At 39.6% G+C, this 7,852-nt stretch overlaps 1 protein-coding gene across 2 annotated transcripts in view; it reads right to left on the bottom strand.

Annotated features, from left to right (window-relative positions):
• The window catches only part of commd10 (COMM domain containing 10), a 61,207-nt gene that overhangs the window by 9,501 nt on the left and 43,854 nt on the right, over positions 1 to 7,852 (bottom strand). The window contains exon 6 of one of the 2 annotated variants that reach the window (XR_004331949.1): positions 4,853 to 4,950. The exons of the other annotated variant lie outside the window; for it this stretch is intronic. The gene's annotated coding sequence lies outside the window, so the exon portion shown is untranslated. The remainder of the gene's footprint in view (positions 1 to 4,852; positions 4,951 to 7,852) is intronic. 2 annotated transcript variants of the gene reach the window in all.

Below are 7,852 nucleotides of genomic sequence, written 5' to 3'. Positions count from 1 at the left end.
CGTGATGAATTATGGACATCAAGTGGAAAAATCTTGTATGTAACAGTTTGGATTTAATGCTCAACTACCCTGAAAAAGGGCACAAGTTCTAGGCTGGATAGAAAATCACCTGTAGAGGCTACAAAGACCCCAATGAGACCTCGGTAACCGCTAACTCGTTAGCTTTTAGCCGCAACAATCTGTAAGTTTTTATCTTTTATGGTTATTAAATGATTAAACTATGAATTAGAGGTGCTGTTTTGCTCGTGGACGAGCCTCTCGGGTCCACAGGGTTAACAACCTTTAACTGCTGCATTGATGTTAAGTGGAGGCCAATATTTAAGATTTTAAGCTTTAAGAGGTTTTGTGAGTGAACAAATCAATATAATCCAATTGGTGAAAAAAATGTAGACGCTCTACAAGCGGTGCTTTTATCCCATCAAGTGGTTACTGGAGTCAGTAATGTCAGTTTATATAAGACCACATGTGTACGCCATCGAGCAGTTGTATTTTCATACCACAAAGAGTGTTTGAATGGGGCTGAGCGGACGCAAAAAGGCACTCTTCATCAATTATTTGCCTCAAGAATAGCTTGGATTTGAAATACTTGTCAAGGCAGTGAATTTCTTTTGCTGAGTGCTTTGCCAAAACTGCTTTTATCAAGAAATAAATACAAAGGCAGAAAGGGAATAAGGAAAGGGAGAGGGAGTAAAAGATAAGGAAGGGATGATTGACAAAAATAATGAGGGGGGGGAGAAATAGAGCGGCAAAGTGAAAAGGAGAAAGTGAAGAGACACAATGAAACAAATGTAAAAATGGTGATAATCCAAGGGAGCTTTTAATGTAACAAACTATAAATCAAACTATACAGAATTAACTGACAGAAATAATTTGTTCTATACAGAGATGGGGACTTGAGTCTGAGACTCGTACTCGAGTCGCACTTAAGTTGCACAAACAGCTGACTTCAGATTTGAAGCAACTCAACCCAAAAGACTTCAGACTTGACTTGGACTCCAGCTTTGAGACTCGTCAACTTGTTTACATGCAATTATTGTTTTTTAAATCTAATTTATTCAAGTATTTCTATTCTATTTTCTTTTATTGGCGCATATACGTTGGGGAAACGTATGACAAGCTAGATGTCCCCTGCCCTTTGCCATAATGTGCAGCGTAAACGCATGCGCTATGTCTATGTGCACGCACTCACATACAAAAAAAAAATGCATTGAGGACACCAAGTCATCCCGGAGTGCCTTTTGTCATTAGTTTTGCTTTCAATAACTTCCTAAACAGTGGCAGTAAGCAAACAGCTACATGCAAGGTGTGTGGCACCAAGATAAATGATGCCAGATCAACAACGTCAAACTTCATAAGGCATTCAAAACGCATCCAAATACATCAGTCTCTTGCTAATGTGAAAGAGCTGTTACATTTAGCACATATCGTCACAGGTAACAAGCTAACCAGCAAAGTGTTGTGCAAATGCTGGGAAAAGGCACATTGTTTCTTTATAGTTAGTAGTTGCATCCTTGATGCACGGATCCATCTCCCCAGGATACTGTGTCGGGTGGGCAAACTCATGTGATGATAACTGAACCCGTGAATGGTTTGTAAGCTATTAAGTGAACAAGGTGTACCCAGTCCACCAAACACTGAGCCGTCTTGACTGTCTTGATTACGCACATAGTTCTGTTACTGTAGTCCAATTTACTAGTTCATTATTTTATCCGTGCGTGGCACAGCGGATCCGTGTCACCTGTCGTTGAGACACTGGCCTCACTTACCTCTCCTCCTCTGAGTAGGGTCTCCTATGCGCTGGACTCAGTTTCACTGAGCTTACTTACACTCAGAAAATAAATGGTGCTAATGCTGGGAAGAAGGAAATTGTTTCTCTATAGTTCCATATGATGTAACATACTTAGGCTAATATTTCACCAGGTCCGAGGGCTAGAATAAGTAGACCCCATAAAGTTATCCTACAACTGATTTAGATACTGGACTGTATTGATAGTAGCTACAGCACATGCTTTGAATTCATAAAATGTAACAATGCAGTGTTAGCGACAGATCTGGTGGCCTGAGACTTAAGACTTGACTTGGACTTGTGGCAGAAAGACTTGAGACTTGACTTGAACTTGCCCTTCAAAGATTTGAGACTCGACTTGGACTTCCAAAAATTTACTTCTGCACATCTCTGGTTCTATATCCAGAAATTTGAATTCAAACATGATATAACAACCAAGCATTCTATAAATTCACAGAGAGAGCAAAAGAAAAATAGGACAACACTTTTTCGATGTGTGAAACCAGCTGCCGGGTAAAGCAATCTTAAAATATCAAAGCAAAGTCCACAGCAGACAGACACGAAGTGAAGCAAATCAGGCTCAAGTGTTGACAACAAGTGTCAATCAATCTTTCGCAGTTTAGTCAAATGTCATGTGGACTTGGGTACAAGTTTGTGTGTCTTGGAGAAAGGTAGAGAAGTTTCTGAGTTGACAGGATAGATAGACAGCCCTGTGTAGATCAACATTTAAGAATTCAAAAACCTTTCTGTTATATGCTTGCATATGACTGTCTCATTACATCAGAAGAATCTGCTTCACAGAACAGGGTACAATAACATGATTAACTATATTATCATTATTAAAAAACACTGTTTTCTTTGGCTCTCTGTCTTGATTCTATACCTTTTATTTTATACTTAATTCTGCTTGAATATTGTCTTCACTGTCTCTTTTATCTCCATCTCTTTTCTTTTTTTCCCCCTCTAAAGCACATTGTAACTTCTGTTCTGAAAAGTCCTTTAAAAAAATATGGTTAGCTTACTTGCTTGCATGCATGTAGCAAATCATCATTTTTAGTTATTGCTAACGCCCTCTTTTAGACTGTTAATAGGTGTACATTAAGAAAATGCAAGGTGCTGCGTTGGTGTGTGGCTTTCAGATAGCAATGATGAGATTAAAAGGGGTCCTGACCTGTTTAAGCAATACATCAGTGAGTTTGGAGGCTTACCAACACCAAAGCACTGGACAGTCATTTACAACACTATGAGAATTTCGCAATTCTGTTAGAATATGCTAATAATATGCTGTTTTTATTACAAAGTAATCAGGTAAGTAATCAGGTAAGTGCTCTTGCATGTACTTGATTGGCCAACAGAGTGCGTTGCTGTAAAACGTGTTGTGTTCCAGTCAAGTTTGAGGGTGTTTTTCCTCTGTGCTACCTAGGTGCCTATGTAGACAACCTAGAGCTTGTCACCTCATCCAGAAATGATGTCACATTACAACAAGGTCTAAACTAGCAGGAAAACAAAAAAACAGGACAGCTGTTGAACAACAACCCAGAACAGCTTCATGCTCTATTGTTAATTACGCAAAGTGTAAAGTGTGTTTGTTCTTTCAGGCCTTGACATATCGCATAAATGTTTCCAAAATCTGTAACGAATCAGCTGATTTTGGCAGTATTGAAAATAAAAATATGTACGCTACCACAATTAGCACTTTTTCCAAAAATGCATAAAAATGTGCTGCACTTTATACCTATTCGACTACAATGAATAAATTTGAACAAATGTGAGTGTGAAAGTTCTGAATGAAAACAAAGAAAGGGTTACAGTAATTTTGCCTGCTTGAGTGCTCAGCAGAAAGAGAATGTGTTACATTATAGGTCCTCTGTGACTTTGCTATGTGTCTTCTGCGACTGTGAGCTCCTTGACGGTTTGTCCAATTGGAGCTTCTCTGCCGCTGCCTGGTCGTTGACTTTTGCCTGACAGTGACAAACAATGAGGCAGAAAGAGAGGCGGCATGCACATGAGGCTGAGCTGTCGGATTTTGGCAACCCTTTATCCCTCAACACTCGCACACAACCATAACAAATTCCCTCCTTTTCCTGGATGCTTTACTGTAATTAACACACACACACACACACACTTCTTTGTTCTTCTGGTTTCATCACACGTTAGACCATTGTTAATCCCAAAACAGATCTAAAATCCTTGCTGTTACACTGTTATGTTGCTATGGGTACACACATCTTTTTTTAAAACCTGATGACTGAGTGACTGCTGGCCTATCTTTCTATGTGGTCTATCAACTTGTCTGCATGCTTGACTGCTTCGCTGTTACTCGGTCATCTTACAGCAACCATAGTATATTTGTCATTACTGTTTGTCAGTTAGCTTACAGTACATGCATGTCTGCCAACCTGGCTGCCTGTCCTCCTCTCTGTCTTTGTGCCAGCCTACATTCACAAGCTTCTCTGGCTGTCTGAGCAGCATTCAGCCATCTTGCTGATGGATGATCAGTGGGGGTTATTTAATGAAGACTTCTGTCACAGAGGATTTCTGTCACTGGGTGTGCATGCAGGTAACAGCACAAATAAAATTGTGGTATGAGGACGCCAGCTAATATGTTCCACAAACAGTTAATCATGTGGAATCAAGGGGGCATCACCATTCTTGTCATCATCAATAACATTTTTTTATTTTTAAAATCAGAAATCAAGCTATATGAAAATATTTTTCATAACTCAACTCTTTTGTTTTGTTTTTATGCAAGTTCGGCTAACAACGATGAGAAACCACGCATCTGTAGCCTCAGTGTAAAAAGAACAACTTATTGAGACATCAAGCAAACATGAGCACACTTTTCTATTATATAAGAGTGTGTTTGGTGTTCTTGAGGGTGCGTGTGTGCGTTTGTTAAGCTGCATAGCTGTGTGCTGCTAAAATCAAACACTCTGAAAAAGGCAGCTCTGCTGTCAAAACCCAGTTTTTGAATGTCTCAATAAAGATTATTGTTGTTTGTGTCAGTGCTACAGGTGTGCTGCCTCCTCTTTTATGTTGGAAGTGTTTCTGTCCATCTGTCTGTACCTCATTAACACGGTTGAGGCTTCTCTAGTTTGAAGCCTTCTGATTCATTGTGAAGGAGGAGGTACGCAGATGGGGAATTGGAGAGTTCAAAGGTTCATCTGAGGAGAACAACAGATACCAAATTGGCCAAAGCATTATGCCGAGTTTAATAAATAGCTTTCTACTCATTACGACACACTAATCAGACTAAATGTAATATATAATACATCTAATACGTTCTCCAACTATGTTTTACAAACAGTAAGAGGAAGGCATAAGGCAATTACAGTATAGTGAATATTGACCCCAAAACGTTTAAAATGACATGATCTATTAGAACCAGCATTTATCAAACTCAGGCATGCTGCTGGGTGTTCCCTTAGCCAGTTAGCTGACAGGCTATTATGAGTGTGTACATACTGTATACACACTACAGACTATTACCATTTTGACTGGATTTAGTGTAAACTGTGTGTGGTCAGTAGTGGGTGTAATGAGTATTCTTCGAAGCCCCTGACACTAAACCTTTGTATTTCTTCTAAAACTTCCACTGTGCACTTACATGTTTTCTCAGGTGCCAAACTACTGGGGAGGTTTATGTCATATACTTTTAAATGTTTCATAATGGTCTGCCATTCTTATGTTTGTATTCCATTCCAATAGTACGGAAGGATATTAAATCTCTATTTGCTATTCTATGTTCTCCAGCAGTTAATGTACTTTGGTACATTTACTTTTCTTATTCTTAACCTTTCGTGATTCCATTTATTTTACTTGTGACTTCCTACAATTTGATACAACTGACAAAACAATCTCACTCCAAGGTCCAATCAACCCAATCGTACCATAGAAAATATAGACGAAAGCCCTAGAAGAGCTTGAGGTGAGATTGTTTTTTTCAATACCTATATTGCAACCCCCAAAAAACAGGAATCAGCGTGCTGCATTTAACAGTAGAGTGCATGTGAAGAGAGACGTAGTAACAGCCAGTTTTCCAATCAAGAGAAAGTGACTCTTACTACAAAAAGTGACCTTTTGTGAAAGCTCTAGGCAGTAAAGAAACTGTATTTTCTGTGAATGGCATAATTGAAAGCCTAAAACCCGTGATTTGAACTCAATTGTACTATAGCTGATTAACTTGTCACATCACAATTACCGTATGCGTGGTTGGTTGGTTGGTTTAGATGATACAATGTACAACTGAACAATCACATGGGACAAGTTGAACATCTTCAATAGCTTTGGGTTTTTCTGTTAATCAACTATATCAGTCCACAATATCCAGCTGATCTTATGTCACTTTTATGGATTTATTCAGCAAACACTGCAGCCAGCCATTACACAACTATCAGTCAATATAAAAAAGAAGAAATCAATAGTTTAGAAAACAACCATGTTTAATCTTCCCATGACCCTTTGAGCCCAGAGCCGTTTAAAACAACAGCCTGTAGGAGCCACATATGCACTGTGCATTGATGCTGAAAGGGAGGCACCATCAACTGGTATCCACATTCACAGAAGTGCCCTGTAGCCAAAGCACAGTGACAGACATGGGACCTCAAAACGTCAGCCATTCACTAAAAAGCCTGTCGACTACAACAAATAAGAGCTGTCAAACCCAAACACTGGAAACTGTCAATCAGCACTGTTATTTATAACAGAAATGAGCACAAGCAGATATGTGCACACACATGCAGGCCCTCACAAACACACACAGACAAAGTCTTATTCTCCCAAATATATTATGTATAGAGAATTTGTTTTCCAAACCTGTTAAGATTTATAAAATACAAGAGATGGCATGATCAAAAACCCTTCCTGTACCGCAAGGGGCTTCCCAAGTACATGTGAAGGAGCCGACATGTCACTCAGTCATTTGGAGAAAACACTTGGAATGAACAGGCCTACATTCCAACAATATTTTATTTCTCTTAACTCTGCTTCCTTTACTAAGGGGCCTTTTGACAACACTCTCATTCTCAATCTAATATAATCTAAACTCTGAAAACCATAGGGAGTAAATAATAGCATAGCTGCAGTGGAGTGTATGCTGTTACGCAAGGGGAGAGGGTGGGAACTTTGACAACAATCAAAAGAAAAACAAGGCAGGCAAAACAATAAACAAACTGGGCTTTTGCTTTGTTTTGTCGGGAGACAGAGGAGGCAGTGGGTTCCAGAACTGACAGAATGAATTCCTAAAAACACACCGGGATACCCAAACCACCACACACACACACACACACACCACACACACACACACACACACACACACACACACACACACACACACACACACACACACACACACACACACACACACACACACACACACACACACACACACACACACACACAGGCATGTGTAGAATGCTTGGTACAAAGGCCCACACACCCAACACCAACAATATGTACACACAAACGTTAAGGGTAAGCAAGCACACTAGGCCTGCACAATATTGGGAAAAACTGACATTGCGATAAATAGCCTTATTTGGAAATAATAAATCATTCTCAACCACTGCGGTGATGTTGTAGGGGAGTGCATCTACATTGAAGATAAAAGTGAAAAAGGATCTTTTCTAATGTGAACCATTCTTTGTTAAACTTTAATGCTTTACAAACACCAAAGCAAGTAAGCGTTGTGACTAACGTTACTCCTCTGAAGTGATTCTGGAGAGGGAAATTAGGTAGACATACGCTGGTTGACTAGCATGACACCATTGTAGTCATATAATATCAATCCAGCCTAAAGTGTATGACAGTGACTGCATGTTGCTTACTCTAAATTACTCCGGTTGTGACCAACTAGCGGGCCAGCTCGTTAGTTTTATAAACTGATCAGACCTGCATGTCACGCACACTAGCAACAAACTCTGTGTATCCAAGAACATAGTATATATAATATATAGTGTATAGTGGAAATGACATTAGATCAGACACAGACTTCTGTAGTAGATTAGTGTTACGTATCTAGCGTTGCGGCTCTGGACCGTAACGTTAGTTGGGACGGACGGACCCCTT

The sequence above is a fragment of the Etheostoma spectabile genome, chromosome 5 (genome assembly GCF_008692095.1).
Source record: "Etheostoma spectabile isolate EspeVRDwgs_2016 chromosome 5, UIUC_Espe_1.0, whole genome shotgun sequence".
NCBI classification, from domain to species: domain Eukaryota; kingdom Metazoa; phylum Chordata; class Actinopteri; order Perciformes; family Percidae; genus Etheostoma; species Etheostoma spectabile.
Note: the sequence above shows the minus strand (reverse complement) of the source record. Positions and strands in the feature narration are given on the sequence as shown.